At 40.0% G+C, this 21,652-nt stretch overlaps 1 protein-coding gene across 4 annotated transcripts in view; it reads left to right on the plus strand.

The window, feature by feature from the left end:
* Positions 1 to 21,652, plus strand: part of LOC311299845 (cytosolic 5'-nucleotidase 3-like) — a 257,523-nt gene that overhangs the window by 172,348 nt on the left and 63,523 nt on the right. The window lies entirely within an intron of this gene.

The raw sequence follows: 21,652 nt of genomic DNA on the forward strand, positions 1-21,652 counted from the left end.
ACCATTTATCTGACCAAATTAACTCTGAGGTTTTCAGTTCCTCAATCTCTTCCCAGAAGATTACAAGGACAGGTATTAGTCACAAGAAAAGCATGAGAAAATGAGTGATCACCAATCTGACAAGACAAATCTGCTATATATGGTTCCTTTACCAGATGCCCTGTGGCACTTCTGGAGGTTGCCCATTTTCCAGATAATACAATTAAATCAGGCAATTGTTCATTTTTAATTGCTGAGTTCTTCACTCCACTGTCAATTTAGAACTTAATTTTCCTACCCTCGATACTGATATCAATCATTGGTAATTTTGCAAATGCTTTATACATTCGTTCAGTATCAGCAAGCGAATTTTCTTCATTGCAAGAAACAGCAAGCATATTTTCTTCATTGCAAGGAGCAGAAAAAAGAGATAAGATTAAACATATTTACCACCTGGGAGTCAGACCCTTCACCGTCGCTCCCCTCCCCCTCCTTCTTTCAATCCCCTTGTGGCCCTGGTGGCTGTTGGAATCCTCTGTTCTTTGGAGGATCCAGACAGTCATTTCTCCAGTGTCCTTTTCGTCCACAATTATAACAAACTTCAGGGTCCATTGCGGGTCGGTCACCCATTCCACGTCCTCTTCCACCCCATCTTCAGCAGAGCCAGTTGAGTGTCTTTGTCAATCTTTTTCTGTTTGTTCTTGGCTTGGTCTCTCAGCAGCTGTTGTTGATGAGTTGCGTGTCGCCGGATTTCTTCCAGACGCTGTTTTGACCTTTTTCCCTATTTCAGGGTCCAGACCGTCCAGAAAAAACAGTTTTCAGATATCTTTCATACGTACTTATCTTTGATTGTCTGGCCTGTGCTTCTCTTTAGGTTGGTGAACATTTACGAATTTTGCAGATGGAGGAGTGTAGTCTGGAGGAGCAGAGGGCAGGGTGATCGAACCTAGCAAGCTTCGATGTTCAGGGTGTCTTGGTGGTCTTGCTTGCAGACCCGTTCCCTCTTCTTCTTTGTCTTTGTCTTTTGCCTTCCATTGCTCCTGGTTGTCTTTGTGGTTCGTGGAGGACCACTGTTGGTGGTGGTTGGTAGGGGGAGTAGGGAGCCAGACAGCGGTCGTCCTCACCCAGGCGGGTTTTCATGCATCTCATTTCCTCGGAAGAATTAGAAACAGAGTTTAGTAAAGTTTTTTTTTCTGGCTTCCTCTTTCTGGCTTCCTCTGCCTTTGTCTCTCTACTATTTGCACTCTTTAATGGTGCTAATGCTGCATTTTTCTGTCTTCTTTGTCTGGTAATTGCCTCATTTAACCATACATCTATAATTCGACCATCAAAGTCATAATTATCTTCTTTCTGTATCTTTTTGGACTTGTTTTTTGTCCAATTTTCCTTTGTCTTTTGCAGATGGCTTACACTCAGACATTAAACACTTATGCTTACATTAAACACACATTAATTAACTGTGGTATCCTATGATGCCACCCTTTTGAGAAATCCACTGTCTCCAATTCTTTATCATTATCATACTCGACGGTATTTATATTTGCGTATTTAAATTTTTTTCAGTGTCGTATTTAAAATTTCCCAGTCGCGTGCTCACACGCACTATATTTACTGTGTTAATTCTCCCCCCCAGCGTCGCCACCACGCTGGCCTAAATCCGTCAATCTAGGACTTTCAAAAATGCCCACATCCGTCGATGCTAGGTCTTTTTCCCAGACAAGTGCCTTCTCAAATGTTTGAAAATCACTTATTTCAAACTGCACCTTGTCTAGACGTTTGAGAATTACTTTCCGGTTTATTCTCCAAACTCTGGCCCTTCTGGGAAAACAATTAACACCTGGCATTTGAGAAATTACTTTCAAATTTATTCTCAAACCCTAAATTTTCTCTCACCGTGCTTTTTGCAGCTTGGTTCTTTATTCGGGATCGCGTCCACCTAGGCCTGCCGTGGTGTCTACAATTCTCCCATCCCTTGCAGTTTAGCGTTGGGGTATCGGAGCCAGAGACTTCTTGTCTTTGGGATGTTCAGTCAATTGCTTCGTCCACGGAGGTCATCAGCTTTGCGAATCCCTCCTCGTCGCCATTTGTCGTGGAAATTCTTTCTCAACTTTAGATAATAATTGGAAGACAGCTGGAGATTTCAAAAGAAATAAAGATCTTTATAACCTTTGAAATCTCCAGCTGTCTTCCAATTATTATTTAAAGTTGAGAAAGAATTTCCATGACACTTTTCAGTGCATTCATTACTATTTTAATATTTATGAGGTGAGACATCGCTTTAAAGGATAAGCTCCAAGTGCTCGCCCACACAGAACCGTTTTCGGAACCGAAACTTAGGAATTTCGCACGGTTTTTGGTATTTTTTAAAAAACAATAACGGTTCTTGATAAGAACCGATTCTCGGTTCCCAACCCTAGTTACAACTCAGGGTAACTGTATACAACTAGCCATCTGACACCTGGCCGTTGCGGCTTTCCGACACAAGGCGGCAGTGGTTGTAACAGCATCCCAACACATGGACAGACTGAAATTCTGTAATTTTCTCTGATTAAGCACTCTTCCGACTGTGTGGGACATCTGGAAAATTGATTATCCAGAGAAGAAAAGGTATACAATGAAGTTTTGGGTGAAAGGACTTTCAATGAAGGGAATATGTTCATTGACGTTCAATCTTAAGTTCTAATACATTATTGCTTACATAAGACTCAACATTGAAGTACAGGTATATGCATATTCTTACACCACTTTTAATTGGTGAAACTTCCTGGTAACCAAACACGTGTATTCTACCAGGTGAAACACACATGTATGGTGGCGTGATAGCACACAGCGGCCACTTCGGGTCCACTAATATGGTGCATGTTAAGGCGAGACACGGCAGGCAAAAACATCGTTTTTTTTTTACTGGTCAATTTTGAGATTTGGGGATATTTGTCTTCAATAACATGTCTTCTTTCAGACTTGTGTTGAAAAAAAGTCCGAAATACACATTTAGGTCTTTATTTTATTACACTTTGTCTGTTTGCGTCTGTAGATTTCTCATAAATTCAACAAAAGTTCGCGTTCTTAATCAACGTGCTGCTCCGCGATCTCTGCCGTCAGCCTGTCATCAGAAGCACCGTTAGGAAGCTCTCTCTGTTGTGTACAATCCTGTCGGATCCAAATATGGTCATTTCCTTTCTATCAGCAACCAATCGTGAAAGTAAAAGGGCTGAATGCGCAATCTCATTGGCTGATGAAAAATCTTTAAAGCCCGTTTTCTCAAAATGACTTTTCTCTCATACTCCGAAATCTCCACTTCAGTAGCACCTATATACACCAAACTTTCCAGACTTGTACCTAGTTATATTATGAAGACATTTACAGAGGGATTTGTAAATATATTATTCCTAGCCTGATTTATATAACATTTTATTCCAAAAAACATGGCGAAAATCATTTTTTTAAGGCTATTGACAGTATTTTCTGATTTACAGGATAACAAAAGTAGATATCCATAAATCCCTCTGTAATTTTTTTCCCATCTAATATGTAAACACAAGGAAAAAATAATTTTTAACCTGGCTTTATCCAATACTCAGACATCGTTTTTTAAAATATATGCAAATTAGTGCATATTTGATTAGATATTGCCTGATTTGCATATTTAAACATTCAATTACAGAAAACTTGTAATACATTTTTTTCTCATCTTAATGTAGGTAATCAACTGGGAAAGTTTCATGGTGATATCTGCTAGTTAAAAAATTTACCCTATTCACCTGTAGTGTCTCGCCTTAAGTGAAGCTTACACCAATTTGGAAACTTTTTTAAATAGATGCATTTACATTTTACATTTACGCATTTGGCAGACGCTTTTATCCAAAGCGAGTTACATTGCATTTCAAGGTACACATTTACATTCTTATCAGTTCTTGCTTTCCCTGGGAACCGAACCCATGACCTTGGCGTTGCAAGCGCCAACACTCTACTTTTGAGCTACAGGAAAGCTCATCGTTAGTATTTGTGAACATGTCTACCATTGCCAAATTCAGCTGAACACTGGAGAACAAAGCTCAGGAGGAATAAACGATGGACTGCAAGACGAGCTACGCGACCTCTGGCTACTACGCGAACCAGGCCCTGGGACTGGGGTATTGCTTGATGCTGCTGGCCAGAAGAGAGGGCATCGGACACGGTGTTCAAGGCTGCAGAAGCGCGGAAAGTGGGCCGGCATCCGTACTAAGCTAAAAGCTAACCCAAGCCGTCCAGCTCTACCATCCATTCTCCTCTCCAATGTCCGCTCTTTCAATAATAAAATGGACTTGCTCCAACTACAGCGAACTTCCCAGCGTGAAATCAGGGACTGCAGTGTTTTAATTCTCACGGAAACATGGCTCAATGACAGCATTCCGGACGCAGCCATTCAGCTAGTCGTAGTAACTGCACATCGCACCGACAGGATAGCAGCACTGTCCGATAAGACTCGCGGGGGTGGTCTGTGTGGTCAAGTCAAGTCATCTTCATTTATATAGCGCTTTTAACAATGTAGATTTGTTTCAAAGCAGCTTTACAGAGATAAACGTATAATTTAAGGTAACAGAGATTGTTTTGGCTTTATAGCGGTTATTTTCCAGCTAAAGTTAGTTTTGATTGATTCGCTTCCGTCGCAACGATCATTTGTTATTAAAATAGGGGCCGCTAACACGACACCATTCTCTCTACACAGACTTTAAACGCGAACTTGTGATAAACGCTGATGGCGTTCAGATGCGCATTAAGAATTGGTTCTATAGTTATGTGTGTTTGAATATATGTGCGCAGGTTTGTAATTCCCTACAAACCAAGCCTAAACAAAGTACTGGTCTTTTCTTATAAATTTGATACAGAATTTTATTTTATTTTGTCACTTCGGGGTAGGTACGTGAAACGAAATTTTCCTGACAACGCTTTATCTGTAGAGTGGTAAAGGGATCCTCCATAGGGAGAGACTAGTTGGCACTTCAGCACTGCGTTGTCATCGGGTCCAGGCGAAGGTCCTTCGTCAGATCTGGATACAGCCTGGATCCAGCAGGCTGCGGGAAAACCTCGGGATAAACAAAGACACTAAAATTAGCGTAGATGACATTCTTCTTATGATGTAACGAGTACATCAGGATTTATGGGAAGTGTTCCCGGTTCCCGGCTGACCTAATCTATGCAGCCTAACATTGAGTTATAGAAGTCTATAATGTATTATGTGAATGCTAGGTCAAAGAGATGTGTCTTTAATCTAGTTTTGAACTGACAGAGTGTGTCTGCTTCCTGGACAGGAAGACTGTTCCAAAGTTTTGGTGCTAAATAGGAAAAGGATCTACCGCCAGCAGTCGATTTTGATATTCTAGGTATTATTAACTGGCCGGAATTTTGAGATCGCAATAGACGTGAAGGACTATAATGCTTTAAGAGCTCACTCAAGTACTGCGGAGCTAAACCATTTAGTGCTTTGTAAGTAATCAGCAATATTTTAAAATTTATGCGATGTTTAATAGGCAGCCAATGCAGTGTTGACAGAACAGGGTTAATATGGTCATACTTCCTGGTTCAATTTAGATATATTTTTAAGATGGAAAAATGCGGTTTTACAGATACTAGACACGTGACTTTCAAATGAAAGATTGGTATCAAAGAGCTCACCCAGGTTCCTAACCGACGACGAAGACTTAACAGAGCTTAACAAGTGTTAGACAGTGTTCTAGATTATTACGTGTGGAAGTAGGAAATTACTAGTCATCCAATTAGCTATGCATTCCGTTAGTTTTGTGAATTTGTAAGTTTTGTTTGGTTTTGAAGAGATATACAGCTGAGTATCGTCAGCATAACAGTGAAAGCTAATTCCATGTTTCCTAATGATAACTCCTAAGGGTAGCATGTACAGAGTGAACAGCAACGGTCCAAGTACTGAGCCTTGTGGTACGCCATACTGAACTTGTGATCGATAAGACATCTCTTCATTTACTGCTACAAACTGATAACGGTCAGATAAGTATGATTTAAACCATGCTAGTGCAATTCCACTAATGCCAACATAGTGTTCTAGTCTATTTAAAAGAATGTTGTGGTCAGTGGTGTCAAATGCAGCACTAAGATCAAGTAACACTAATAGAGAGATACAACCACGATCAGATGATAAGAGCAAATCATTTGTGACTGTAACGAGAGCTGTCTCGGTACTATGGTACGGTCTAAATCCGGACTGAAAATCCTCGCAGATATCATTTCTTTCTAAAAAGGAATACAGTTGTGAGGATACTGCCTTTTCTAGTATCTTTGACAGAAAAGGTAGATTTGAGATCGGTCTGTAATTGACTAATTCTGTAGGATCAAGTTGCGTTTTTTTAACAAGCGGTTTAATCATAGCCAGCTTAAAGGTTTTTGGTACGTATCCTAGAGACAAAGACGAATTAATGATATTAAGAAGAGGATCTATGACCTCTGGGAGCATCTCTTTCAGTAGCTTAGTCGGTATAGGGTCTAACATACATGTTGTCGATTTATTTTTTTTATATATATTTTTTTATTAGAATTTTGTATACAAGTAACAAAAAAAAAAAAAAAAACCAGACAGAAAAAAAAATACAGAATAGTATTTTCACAAGCAAAACAGAACACAGACACACAAAAAAAGAAAAAACAGGGCATATTTAAAAACAACAATAATTAAAGCTGCAAGCAGCGATGAAAAGGGCCCTCGCACCCCTGCCGCCGCCACCCGGCGCCTTTAGGAAAGGCCTTAATATTACACTCACCAAATTTGAAGAGGATCAGATCAAAACTGTAGGAGGAGTTCGTTAAAGTACAACATCAGGAAATGGCGAAAACTGCACAAAATCTGAGAGGAAGTTCAAAATAGTAGACTTCCTGTTGTGTTTAGGGCTATGCTCCAAGATACTTTTTTGTAGGTATTGGGTCATTACATGTATGTACCAAATTTCATACCTGTACGTGAAACGTAGAGCCGGGGCAAAATGTAGGGGCAATAAGTAAGCCATTTTGCCCCACCCAATTTTGAAAACCACATCACATGTAAATTTTCACCACTTCTGAAGCGTGTGCAAAGTTTTATGATTTTTCAAGCACATTTTGTATTTGCCACACTTCCTGCTACCAGCAGGTGGTGCTATTGCTATAACCATAATGATCATGGTCATGTGTTCAGGACAGGACTCTTATCAAACATGTGAAGTTTGGGGCAGATTGGAAATTGTATGCCTGAGTTACTGCAGGCTGTCTGTGGTTGCCTAGCAACATCGGAACTGCAAGCAATATTGACAGAGAACTTATCTGATCATGCATATATCACCAAAAGGCCGAAATTGGGTGAACATTTGTCAGGCCGCCGAGGGCACACCCTTCGGCGAAAACTCTAGATCTTCGCAATTTAACGTTGCAAAGGCCTTAAGATTACACTCACCAAATTTGAAGAGGATCAGATCAAATCTGTAGGAGGAGTTCGTTAAAGTACAACATCAGGAAATTATGAAAAACGCCCAAAATCTAGGAGGAAGTTCAAAATAGCTGACTTCCTGTTGTGTTTAGGGCTATGATCCAAGAGACTTTTTTGTAGGTATTGGGTCATTACATGTATGTACCAAATTTCATACCTGTACGTGAAACGTAGAGCCGGGGCAAAATGTGGGGGCAATAATTTACCGAATTTGCCCCACCCAATTTTGAAAACCATATCACACGTAAATTTTCACCACTTCTGAAGCGTGTGCAAAGTTTCATGAGTTTTCGAGCATGTTTAGGCCCTCTAAAAAGCGATTCACTTTGGAGAAGAAGAAGAAGAAGAAGAAGAATAAACGGAGCAAAAACAATAGGGTCCTCTCACCATCGGTGCTCGGGCCCTAATTAAGTACACTGCTACACCGCTGACACTAGAATCTCAACACAAATACTAAACAGAGATGGTAAAGGTGGTCGGCACTCTATGAACTCCCTTGTTGGTCAAAATCAGTGTTGTATTTGTCAAGGTGAGCCAAAAATGGCTGCCAAATATCTGAAAATTTATTAAGATTGTCCATCATGCCATAGCGGACCTTCTCCATATGCAATATACCAATGAGCTCACTTAACCAGATCCTAAACTGAGACACAGTATCTGACTTCCAAAGTTTTAAAATCATTTTCTTTGCAACTACCATTCCATACATAATTGTGCTTTGCATCGAAACTCTGTGTTTAAGTAGAGAAGGAGAAACCCCAAACAATGCAATCATTGGGTCAGGTTCAAATACACAGCTATACATGTCAGAAAACCACTTAAATATGTTACACCAAAAATTATACAGTTTCGGACATGTCCAAAAGATGTGAGTCAGAGAGCCCTCTGCAGATTTACATCGGTCACAAAGCGATGAAATGGTAGGAAAGATTCTGTGCAATTTGGTCTTTGAGTAGTGAAGCCTGTGCATCACCTTAAATTGGATTAACTGATGCCTGGTGCTAATAGAACAAGATCGGATCCTACCAAGACCCTCCCTCCAAACATCATCTCCAATCTGCATTCCCAGCTCCTCCTCCCAGGAGGTTTTCAAAGAGTGTGTAGCATAAACTGTTCGTTCAGAGAATATATTTACAAAGCCAGAGACCAATTTTCTAGAATCAGGTGGGCCCAACAAAAGCTTATAGATCATTTTATCTTCCGGAAGAGACTCAAAGTTAGGCACACATTGACGAACATAATTTCTAATCTGCAAATATCGGAAAAAATGTGTTGCGGGAAGAGAAAACTTATTTTGTAACTGTGCAAATGTGGCAAACTGTTTATTAATATACAGGTCTTTCAAAGTGACCACACCCTTTAGCCTCCAACTGTTAAAAGACCCGTCTGAGAGGGATGGAGAGAATGCATGATTGCGATATACTGGAGCATGGATAGAAGTGTCTGGTAGTCTGCAGTCCTTTCTAATTTGCTGCCATATTTTTAAGCAATTAAAGATAATCATATTATCCATCTTAACAGTTGCAGGAGGTCTGGGTGTTGAGAAAAGAAGTGCCGGAAGAGAGCTATTTTTGACATCACTCATTTCAATGGCAACCCAGGGGGGAGTCTCGGCAGATACCTCCATATTATATCCTTCCTGCCAATAAACCAGGGCTCTAGCATTCGCTGCCCAGTAATAATGCAGAAAATTCGGCAGTCCTAACCCACCCATTTTCCCTGGTTTATGTAAATGAGTTTTTGAAATTCTGTGTGCTTTAAAGCCCCAAATAAAAGGAAGAATTATCGAATCCAAAGATTTGAAAAAAGATCGTGCCAAAAAAATAGGTAGATTTTGAAAAAGATACAAGAACCTCGGCAGGGAAACCATCTTAATGGCATTTATACGACCCACCATAGAAAGAGGAAGAGTCCTCCATTTTTCAATGTCCCTCCTCAGTTTCTCCAGTTTCTCAAAAAAATTCAGCTTAAAAATTAGTTTAGGGTCTTTCGGCAAACCTACACCAAGATACTTCAGCCTGTTTGTAATTTTGAACGGGAGATTATGCAAAAATTCAGTGTTAAGATCCGCGCCCAGTGACATGAACTCACTCTTCTGCCAGTTAATTGTATATCCGGAAACTTCACCAAATGTTTTAATAAGATCCAGCAATACAGGAACTGATTTCTCTGGTTGTGATATAAAAAGAACAACATCGTCCGCGTATAGGGAAATATGGTGATCCACATTACCCAGTCGGATGGGTTCAATAGAAGGGTGATTCCTGATACTAATGGCAAGAGGCTCAATGGCAATGGCAAAGAGCAATGGGCTGAGGGGGCAGCCCTGGCGTGTCCCGCGGTGTAATCGGAACGGCAATGATCTTTCTTGATTCGTGAGAATGGAGGATGATGGTTTGAGCATATAGCATTGTAATCCACGATACAAATTGACGACCAAATCCAAACTCCTCCAATGCCTTTACCATATATGCCCATTCCACTTGATCGAATGCCTTTTCCGCATCTAGGCAAAGGGCAGCCACCCTCGAGCCCTTACTATACCTATGATACATTATATTCATCAATCTTCTGACATTAAAAAAGGAGAATCTATTTGGGACAAAGCCAGTTTGATCAGTGTGAATGATGGATGATATATATTTATTTAACCTATTTGCTAATAACTTGGTAAAAATTTTAATGTCTGAGTTCAGTAGTGCGATGGGACGAAACGATGAAGGTTCAGCTTCGTCCCTACCTTCTTTTAATAACAGTGAAATATTAGCTTCATACAATGTGGGTGGAAATTTCTGGGTTCCAAATGAATGATTGAACATCCTCAAAAGAAGAGGAGCAATCTCCATAGAAAATTTTTTATACAGTTCAATTCCGAAACCATCTGGGCCAGCAGCCTTGCCATTGGGAAATGATTTTAAAGCATCCAGAATCTCCTGCGTGGTAATGTCAGAATTCAAAGCTTCACGAGCAGCCGCACTTAATTTAGGGAGTCTTAGATGCTCCAGCCAGTCAGAAACATTCCCTTTTGCTTTTGACGTATATAACTCTTCATAATATTCCCTAAAACGATTGTTTATACCTTTAGGATCAATAACTAATTCTCCAGTCTTTGATTTAATCTTATAAATGGCTCTACTAGCTTGCAAGCCTCTCAACTGTTGGGCCAGTAATTTATGGGGCTTATCCCCCAACTCGAAGTGTTTCTGCCTGATCTTAAACAATTGATCGCATATCTGACTGGATAGGATAGTGTTATATTCATATTTGAGTTTAAGAATATTTTGTAAGGTGGAAGGGCTGGAGGAAGTCCTGTAGACAAGTTCCAACTGCGATAATTCAATTTCGATTTCTGACAGTCGCTTTCGCCGTTCCTTTTTCAGAGAAGATTCAAAAGATATTATGTGACCCCGAATCACAACTTTAAAAGTGGAGTCTGTGACTTCCGAATTGTCATTACTCTCTAGAAATTCTGAGATCTTAGTGGATATATATTGACAGAATGATGCATCGGAAAACAATGATGGGTGGAGACTCCAGGTAAACTGCTGTTTTTTATGATTAAGATCAAGGACCAATGAAATAGGAGAGTGGTCAGAAATGAGAATATTATGATATTTTGAGGCAACAACGTTAGATATCAATTTAGAGTCAATTAAAAAATAATCTATTCTCGAAAAGGATTTGTGCATTTGTGAGAAAAAAGAATAATCTCTATCTGTAGGATGTCCAAGCCTCCAAATATCAACTAGATTCATAGAAGACATTAAGTCATTTAAAACCATGGAGGAGGTAGATGAGTGATTTGACTGGGCTGACCTATCCAAACGGCTGTCAAGCACACAGTTGAAATCACCACCTACAATTAAATGTGTATCCGAGAGATCAGGCAGTGAACTAAATATCTTACGGAAGAAAGCTGGGTCATCAAAATTTGGACCGTATACATTAAGGAGCGTAACATGAAATGAGTGAATGTAGCCAGTTACCAAAATAAACCGGCCATTTGGGTCACTCACAGTAGAAACATGCCTAAAAGGAACAGTCTTGCGGATCAGAATTGCCACTCCCCGGGCTTTACTGGAGAATGTGGACTGAAAAATCTGATTGGCCCAGCTACATCTGAGTAACTTTTCCTTTGTGGGTCTGATATGTGTTTCTTGCAAATAAACTACATCAGCAGACAGAGATTTTAAATGAGAGAACACTTTAGCTCGCTTGAGAACGTGACCCAGCCCGCGCACATTCCAACTAGTAAAAGTGATGCCGCCACCTGGCGAAAGTGTATCAGGATGCATACAGATTTTGCATAGTAGCAGCGTACAAATAAAATGCCCTAATAAAATAATGAGAAAGACAAAAGGAACACATGAAAACGAGCAAGAACATCACCCTCCTCCCCCCCTCCCACTTTCCCAAACAAAGTGAGACTGCAAACCCAACATACTCTCTTAGGGGCTGCCGGACCATACAGGAACAACTAACCGGCCACTAAGTTAACACAGGGACCCCCCGCCCTCTCCACTAATGAGGACAAGTATTTGTGAAAATCAACAGCGAAAAATATATATGTTAACGCACATACACACATACCTTACAAGCTGTCATATAAATGTCCCGGTTGATGTACAAACAGCATAAAAGTCACATACCGAAAGTCAAAACAGAGTCTCTGCAAAAGCCTCAGCATCCTGCGGGGACGAAAAAACTCTGTCCATGGTGTCACTGGAGACCCGCAGCCGTGCCGGGTAGATGAAACCGCTCCTCACACCTGCATCTCGGAGTCGTTTGCGGACGGGATCAAATGCCTGTCGTTGCTTCATCACCTCCGCTGGGTAATCAGGAAAGAAGTGAACCGCTTTGCCGTTGTAGCGCAGAGGAAACTGCTGGCGGGCCAGTTGTAGTATTTTCTCCTTCAGTTGGAAATGATGAATCCGTGCTATCGTCCTCAGAGAGCCGTCTTCCCAACCGATGAGCCCGGTCCACTTCCAACGGTTTGGGAAAGTTGTCAGCGCCCAGCAGCTCAGGGATGAACTCGATTTTCTCAGGCAAGCCGATGATTTTAATATTCTGCTGCCGAGAGCGAGCCTCCAGGTCGGTTACTTTCAAACGAAGCATTTCGTTTACCGACTGCATTTTCGTACATTGCTGCTCAACAAGCGAGAGGCGGCGGTCATACTCCGAGCTAGCATTTTCCACCTCCTGTATTCGATTACCGAGACTCGCCAGCGTTGCCTGGGTGGATGCCAAAGATGCCTCCAAGTCGTTGAAACGGTCATTCATCGTCTTGCTCATACTTCGTATCGCTGCGAGGATGCTCGATTCAGACTCCAGAACAGACTCGTTGGCTAATTCCGGAGCTGCAGCAGCTAGCTCCGCACATGGCTGGCCGTCATCAGCCTCACTTGAGGCTTTCTCTTGCCGCTTACCTCTTTCAGATTTTGGTTTTGTCATCCCGAGGCACTTAGATGAAAGTATTTATGAGGCGAAACCGGGAAATTAGGTGAAATATTAAGTAAATGAAATAAACCAGTAAATTCCAGGAGCCCTGGAAAAACACGACTACTCCATACGGTGCTCACTAGCGCCCCCCCCCCCCCCATGTTGTCGATTTAGATGAATTAACGAGTTTAGTAAATTCTTCCTCTCCTATAGCAATAAATGAATCAAATTTTTCCTCAGGTAGACTACAATGCACAGCCTGATGCGATACTGTAGTATACGGTTGCATAGTTATAATTTTGTCCCTGATATTATCAATCTTATAAGTGAAGAAGTTCATAAAGTCATTACTGCTGTGCTGCTTGGAAACTTCTGGGCTTGAAGCTTTCTTTTTCGTTAGTTTAGCCACTGTTTCAAATAAATACCTAGGATTATGTTTATTTTCTTCTAATAGGGTTGAAAAATAAGCAGATCTAGCAGCTTTTAAAGCCTCTCTGTACGTAATCGAGCTCTCCTTCCATGAAACCCAACATACCTCTAGTTTTGTTTTCTTCCAGTTGCGCTCCATTTTTCTGGCTGCTCTCTTAAGTGCCTGAGTGTGCTCGTTGTACCACGGCGTTGGACTATTTTCTTTAATCTTCTTTAAGCGCAATGGAGCAACTGTGTCTAAAGTGCTGGAAAAGAGAGAGTTAAAAGTTTCTGTTGCAATATCGAGTTCTTCTAAGCTATCCGAGATGATGAAACTGATTAGGAAGATTATTGATAAAGCAATCTTTAGTGGCAGAAGTGATAGGTCTAACATATTTATAACACGGAGTCGACTTTGCAACCTTGGCTAAATGTAATTTACATGAGACTAGATAATGATCTGAGATGTCATCGCTCTGCTGCAGAATTTCAACGGCATCAACATCTATTCCATGTGATAATATTAGATCTAGAGTATGATTACGACAATGAGTAGGTCCTGACACGTGTTGTCTAACTCCAATAGAGTTTAAAATGTCTTTAAATGCCAATCCCAATGCATCTTTTTCATTATCTATGTGTATATTAAAATCACCAACAATTAGTACTTTATCTGCAGTCAATATTAATTCTGATAGAAAGTCCGCAAATTCTTTCATAAAATCTTTATGGTGCCGCTATATATTCAATACCTCCCCCTTTGCCTTTCAGACGAGGTTCATGTTTATAACAGTAATCTTGCGGGGTGGACTCATTTAAAGTAATGTAATCGTTTGGTTTTAGACAGGTTTCTGTCAAACACAGCGCATCTAGGTTATTATCTGAAATCATATCATTGACAATGAGTGCTTTTGGAGTAAGCGATCGAATATTCAGCAACCCAAGCTTTAGCATTTGCTCATCTGTATTATATCTGTTTTTTATTTGTTGAACATCAATAAAAATTTTAACCTTAGATGTCCAAATTCGGGGAACAGACACAGTCTCTATATGATGATATCTAGGTGAAAGAGTCTCTATGTGATGGGATTTATCTGACCTTGGTGACGCGAGGCCGCTAGCAGACGGTTGGTTAAGCCAGTCTGTCTGCTTCCTGACCTGGTGCCCAATTTGTCATTTTTTATCTCTAAGACTATGAGCCAAATTACTAGAGAGAAGAGCAGCACCATCCCAGGACGGATGAATACCATCTCTTTTCAACAGGTCAGGTTTGCCCCAAAAACTTTTCCAATTGTCTTTGAATTCTATATTATTATGCGGACACCATCTCGACAGCCAGCCATTAAGTGAACACAATCTACTAACTATCTCATCACTCCTGTGAACAGGAAGGGGGCCAGAGCAAATTACAGTGCTTGACATCGTACTTGCAAGTTCACACACCTATTTAATATTAATTTTCGAACATCAAAAAGAGTCGAACATCATTAGTGCCAACGTGAATAATGATCTTGGAGAATTTACAATTAGCATTAGCCAGCACTTTTAAATTTGCTTTGATGTAAGGCGCTCTGGCTCCCAGCAAACATGTGACTATGGTGGCTGGTGGCTCTATTTTCACGTTCCGTGTGATCGAATCACCAATTACTAGGGCACAATCAACAGAATTCTCAGTGGGTGTTTCACTGAGCGGGGCAAATCGATTTGTTATGGTAATCGGAACGGAAGAGTGTTTTTTTTATCCGCGACTAGAGCGATCCCTCACTGTCACCCATTTGCCTTGCTGCGCAGGCACTAATTCAACCGGAACCGAGTCATGTAAAGAGTTCACTATGCTAGGCGCATCCAAAATAGTATCTAAAGTTCTAGTACTCTTACTATCCTCAATTAAAGTTTGGATGCGTGTCTCTAGTTCTGAAATCTTCTCAGTCAGCCTAACTGTCTCCTTGCATTTATCACATATAAATCCTATATTGCCGACAGAGAAGGCTATGCTAAGCATGTGACATGAAGTGCAGGTGACAATAACAGGACAAGACATTACTCACCGTGTTTGTTGACTGATTCTTACTCACCTGGGCTTTTTATGAACTCAAAGGCGCAGGCGCGTGAGAGAAAAAAAAATAAATAAAAATAACTGAGCACACGGTTGGCGCGTTAACAGGCTAGCGGATTACTAGCGTGTTGTGCTAATAATAACGGAAGCTAGCGATGTCAGGTTAATCTGAGATGTTGAGTAAGCTGTATTTAGTAGTATAAACAACTAGAAATGATAGTAAATGATGGTTCAAAACAGAAAGAAATAGGAGGCTAAGACGGAGCTTACAGCACCGAAGCAAACAAACTCACAGCAGGCAGCGAGGCAGACTGGAGCAATCGATCAGCGATCAAACAGATCCCAAGATCCTCAGTAATATTCACACCCAATATTGTTTATAGAAACAATGAATGGTGCAGGAATGCAGTTGTGTTTTCAAGCTACTGTTTGTCTCTGGTGGAGTTTATGACTGTAAAATGCCACACACATTACTTGCCCAGAGAGTTTACCACCGTGCTTATGGTTGCGGTGTACATTCCACACGGCGCTAAGTGATCTCTACAAGGGCTATCAGTAACCTACAGACAGCACCCCCCGATTCATTTTTCATTGTCGCCAGAGATTTTAACCATGCAAATCTGAAATCACTGCTTTCAAAATTCCACCAGCATGTTGATTTTGCAACCCGTGGTAAAAACACTTTGGACCTTTTTTACACCAACATTCATAGTGCTTACAAGGCTGCACCCCGCCCCCACATCGGCGGCTCGGATCAATTTTCTGTTATGCTATACCCAGCATATAGACCACTTCTGAAACGTGACAAACCGCTTCTGAAAGAGGTGAGAACCTGGTCTGAGGGTGCCATCTCAACACTTCTGGACTGCTTTGAGCACACAGACTGGAATATGTTCAGAGAGGCTGCTATGAAGATAATATGATGCCATAAAGAATCATAAAGATTTGTGATCATAAAGATTTGTGAAAGTGCACATAAGATTGTAAGCGTAAATTTGTAAGATTTGTAAAGGTGTACATCGCCTTTCAAGTTTAAGAAACAAAATTTGCAGCATTTTACAGTTATTCGTAAGTGTAATGCATGCATTGTGAAACATATCATGCTATCATGTTAACGCAAAATAAATAGGATCTGTATTCTTCTGACTTCCATTTTTCCGCGCTTACACCAAATTTACCACATTTGTTTTGCATTGGTTCAATAAACACGCCAGTCGCCAGAACATATCTTTATCTTCATTTGGCTCAGCATCGTTCTTGTTGCCGAAATGGTACTTTGCACACATACATTAAAATAAATAATGTACGTTAAATAAATAAATCATGATTGCTTTATAAGCTGTGCACCATTAGGCTGACCATATGAGTTCATATAAAATTTCGAGCTGGTGTGTTAAGAAAGAAAATTTCTGTCAGTGCATGTATCCTGCTCATCATCATCCTCAGCAGGACATATTAGTTTGTAGTAGTGGGCAGATCGAGGCTTTGTGGAACACTGAAACAGTTGAAGCAAATGAGGACTTCAAAACAATCCGACACCCGTCTCCACGGTGACCCCTAGTGGCCAGAACAGTGTAAATGCAACAAAAACCCGGGTCAATCATGCATAAAAACACTTTTTACAAATCTTTCGCAAATTTATTTTTGAAAGTAAAATCTTTCAAATGCAATTATCTAATCATCTATAATATTATCAAGTGTCTATATGTTCTTTTATCAATTGTCAGGTTTTTGTTTTGTTTGTTCTATGAATGGCTCAGCTAAACAGGCCAATAAGAGACTATTACCTACTATTATTCTTTTTAATTATACTAATGTCTAATTAAAACGTCTACAAATGTATAAAACTGATCAGAGATCAGGTAAAACCCACAGACACTTGTTCATTGGTTCTCAGTTACTCCTCATAATTCATGGGTTGACAGAGATAATTGCCCCCAGCGGTGAACCAGAGATGGTCTTATATTAGGGAGATGAGAGGGTCTGTATCTCTTACCATTGGAGAAAGCGTAACGGCTAACCTGGATCACATGAGGCGCCTCAGCCTATCGTGTAATGTGAGTGACATCAGTGCACACAGTTAAACATTTTATGACAGTCAGTTACAGTTTACGTTAATCAGTTTCATGTGGATTATTAGCGCATGGTTTCGATCTTGTGAATAAATGTTCTATATTTGTTGTTATCGCTAGTAAAGATGCATAGGCGGCTGCATATATGAAAAAACACCTAACCCTAAAAAATTCTATCAAAAGGTTTCTCAGCTGTTTTTTTTTTTTTTGTAGTATAAGGTGTCCTTAATAACATACTAAAAGTTTACCAAAGTTTGACCACTAGAAAGGTGTAATTTTCAAGATGGCGTCCAAGATGGGCAGGAAGACCTTAAAATGTCCTAACTCCTTCATTATTTGACCTAGTCAAGTAATCTTGGTGCCTAACTCCATGTTTTCTGGGTCTATGAATCCATTTGACTTGTCTAAATTGCACTGACATGATTACATACTTATGGAATACATGACTTTGTGAGATTACTGTAAGGTTTTATCTTGGTTTGGGGTGAACCAGAGATGTAAACGATTTAGCCTATGTCATGTAACTCCTATTCAGTATGTGTTTTTGGACACATACCCAAAAATACCCTTTTTTTTTTTTTTTTTTTTTGGTTAAAACACAGACTTGACATTCAATGTAAAAGTTATTGCACCCAAAAGTAACTTAAATTGGAGTTGTATAACTTTGATCATAAGCTACTCTGAATCCCCGAACAGAGGCCTGTGTGTGAACCCTCTAAAATTGTCACTCATTTCAATTTGAATAAGGTAATACATATGTAATGCATTCTCTATAGATGTTTTTGAGTATAAAGGTGACCTCAGGTTTAGCAAAATTCAGGTAAACCTTCAGACTTGAACTGCGGTTTCTTCAGCCGCTACTTCCTCATCCCAAAGAAGGATGGATCAGGTTGAATGCTCAGAAGATTGTTCCAACTTCTTCTTAGCAGACCACTTTCCTGGGTGTCTAACTCGATTTTCTCTCGATGCAGCCCCGTCTGGCCCCTGCTCGAGTTTCCAGTCTCCGTGCGTGCTTGGCCAAATTTCACGCTCAGCCATCATGTAGCGGTGGGCATATGTCGCAGGTCTCTGGGGCTCATGGCAGCAGCCTCTCCTGTGCTGTTTTTGGGTCTCCTTCATATGAGACCATTCCTGTCACGATTCACGGATTCATTGGCTCGCCCTCGCTATGTGAGTGCGTGTTGTATGAATGGGCGCGGCTCATCAGCACGGCTAGTTATCGCTGATGAGCTGATCAGCGCCAGCTGTTCTGAATGAGAATGTCCTATATATTGTTTGTCACCTCGTCTTGTCTTTGTCAGATGGTTGTGGAGGTTCACGGGCTCAGCTCACGGTCTTTTCTCCTCGCTCCAGTTCCTGTGTTCCTGTTCTGTGATTCATCCGCCTGTTCTGAGGATCGGACGCGAATTCCTGTGTTCCTGGTCTGTGATTCATCCGCCTGTTCTGAGGATCGGACGCGAGTTCCTGTGTTCCTGTTCTGTGATTCATCTGCCTGTTCTGAGGATCGTTTGCGGGTCGTCCGTTTGCTGTCTGCCCACTGAGTCCTGCGTTGCCGAGCCTGTTATTCTGCTATTCTGTCTATCTTCTGAACCTGCACTACCACTATACGTTTGTGTTAATAAACACCAGTATTCACTTGCTATTGAATCCTTGACTGTTCCTTTCGAGCCATGACAATTCCTGTGGTGGATGAAACTCAGGGGCATCCGCCATTCTTGGTCTGCCTTCCGCCTGCTGAGAGTGTCGCGCAGTTGCCTTTGCGCTCTTTGGAGGTGGAAAGTTTCCCCCTTTTTACTTCAGGGTGTCAAGATGGGTGTAGTTTGCCGTCGCCAGGTTGTCACGACGGATGCCTCTTTGACTGGTTGCGGTGCGGTCTTCGAGGGCAGACAGGTGTGTAGTGTTTGGACGGGCGAGCTTCTCTCGTGGCACATAAATTGCCTCAAGTTGCAAGCTGTCTTTCTGGCCCTGGGCCATTTTCTCCCAGCCCTGATGGGCTTTCATGTCATTGTCAGGATGGACAACATGGCAGTGGTGTTCCCATGTAAATCGCCAGGGAGGCTCGCGGTCATGCACCCTCGACAGGCATGCACACCGCCTCCTCCTTTAGGCTCAAGACTGGTTTCTTTCGCTGAGAGCAGTTCACATTCCAGGGGACTTGAGTGTCGCAGCGGACTTTCTGTCGAGACAGAAGCTCAAGTTGGGGGAATGGATGTTGCACTGCCAAACAGTGGCTCAAATTTGGAGCATGTTTGGCGGAGCTGGACCTCTTTGCGTCGCAGAGCTCGACACAGTGCCTCCTGTGGTTTTCCCTGTCTCATCCGACGCCTCTTGGGATAGATGTCCTTGCTCATCTGTGGCCGGAGTTGAGACTGTATGCATTCCCTCCGGTCAAGCTAATCCCTGCAGTCCTTTGCAGAGTGAGGGAATGTGGAATCCGCCTCCTTCTGGTAGCTCCATTCTGGCCATCCTAGACGTGGTTCTCGGAACTGAGCTTTATTGGAATCAAAAGAATGGTTATGAACCACAGAAACCACCAACACTAGGCAAAACGATATGAGAAAGGAGAAATATGCCATTACTTAAGGGAAATTGTACCTTTTTTTTCTTTTTTTTGCATAAATATGCTTGTAACTAATTGCTTTAATATGTAATTTTACTTGTAATCACTTATCCATCATGCAAATATGCTAAATAGAATATTACATGGCCCAAACATGTATCAGGTACCAGTATTCCTGGTCTAGGAGGAATTCAAAAAAGGTATTGGTCATTTTAAGGACCTGCCGGCCACCATTTTGAAAACGGGGCCTTTCTTGGTGTCAAACTTTGGTAAACTTTATGTATGTTTTGAAGTACATCTGCCCAGGTGAAAAAAAAGTGCACTAAAATACATTTTATTTAAGTGCACTTAGTACACTTCCATAATACACTTTCATAATGTACTTAAAGTGCTCTATTTTCGACACACTTATTTTGCACTTAATATACTAAAAGCTTATCTTTAGTACTGCTTAATATAAACTTAAAATCATCTTAGTGTACTCAATTGTGCTTTTTTGAGACACACTGAAGATGAATTTAAGTGTATTTTTAATATACTATTTCATATTTAAAAAAAAATGTATTTTGTTACCACTTTAAGCATAATTGAAATCATCTTTAAATACAATAATAACCTATTTAAATTATAATAATAATAATATTAAATTATATACAAATTATACTTAGAATGTATTCCTAGATTTAAAAAAGTGCACTAAAATACATTTCATTACACTTCCATAATACACTTCCATAATGTACTTAAAGTGCTCTATTTTCGACACACTTATTTTGCACTTAATATACTAAAAGCTTACCTTTAGTACTGCTTAATATAAACTTAAGATCATCTTAGTGTACTCAATTGTGCTTTTTTGAGACACACTGAAGATAAACTAAAGTGTATTTTTAATATACTATTTCATATTTTCAACAAATGTATTTCGTTACCAGTTTTAGTATAATTGAAACCATCTTTAAATACAATAATAAACTATTTAAATTATAATAATAATAATATGTAATTATATACAAATTATACTTATAATGTATTCCTAGATTAAAAAAGTACACTAAAATACATTTTATTTAAGTGCACTTAATACACTTCCATAATGTATTTAAAGTGCTCTATTTTCACGCACTTATTTTGTACTTAATATACTAAAAATTGTTCTTTAGTACTTCTTAATATAAACTTAAGATCATCTTAGTGTACTCAACTGTGCTATTTTGAGACACACTGAAGATGAACTTAAATATGCTTTTAACATACTATTTCAGCTTTAATTTTATCTTTAGATTAAATCTTTAATACATTTTTAAATACACTTATAAATTATTTAAAATATAAGAATATATCAACTGCTATTTTTATACAAACTTAAGATGAACTTAAACATGATTTTAAAATATTATTTCAGCTTTAATTTTTTTCCCCCTTAGAGCAATATAACCCATCTTTAAAACATTTTTAAATAGCCTACACCTTTAAATTCTTTAAAATATAAGAATATACAATCATATTATATTTATGGAAACTAATTTATTGTAAAAATGTATTTTAACTATGTCAAAAGTACTTTTATAAAACATTTAAATGTTAATGTTTTTTTTTTAGTCAAGTACACTATTACTGTGTTATCAGAAGCATTTTCTGCCTCATTTATGCTGAAGTTATACTGTTAAAAT

This window comes from Rutilus rutilus (assembly GCF_951802725.1).
Source record: "Rutilus rutilus genome assembly, chromosome: 11".
In the NCBI taxonomy this organism is placed as follows: Eukaryota; Metazoa; Chordata; class Actinopteri; order Cypriniformes; family Leuciscidae; genus Rutilus; species Rutilus rutilus.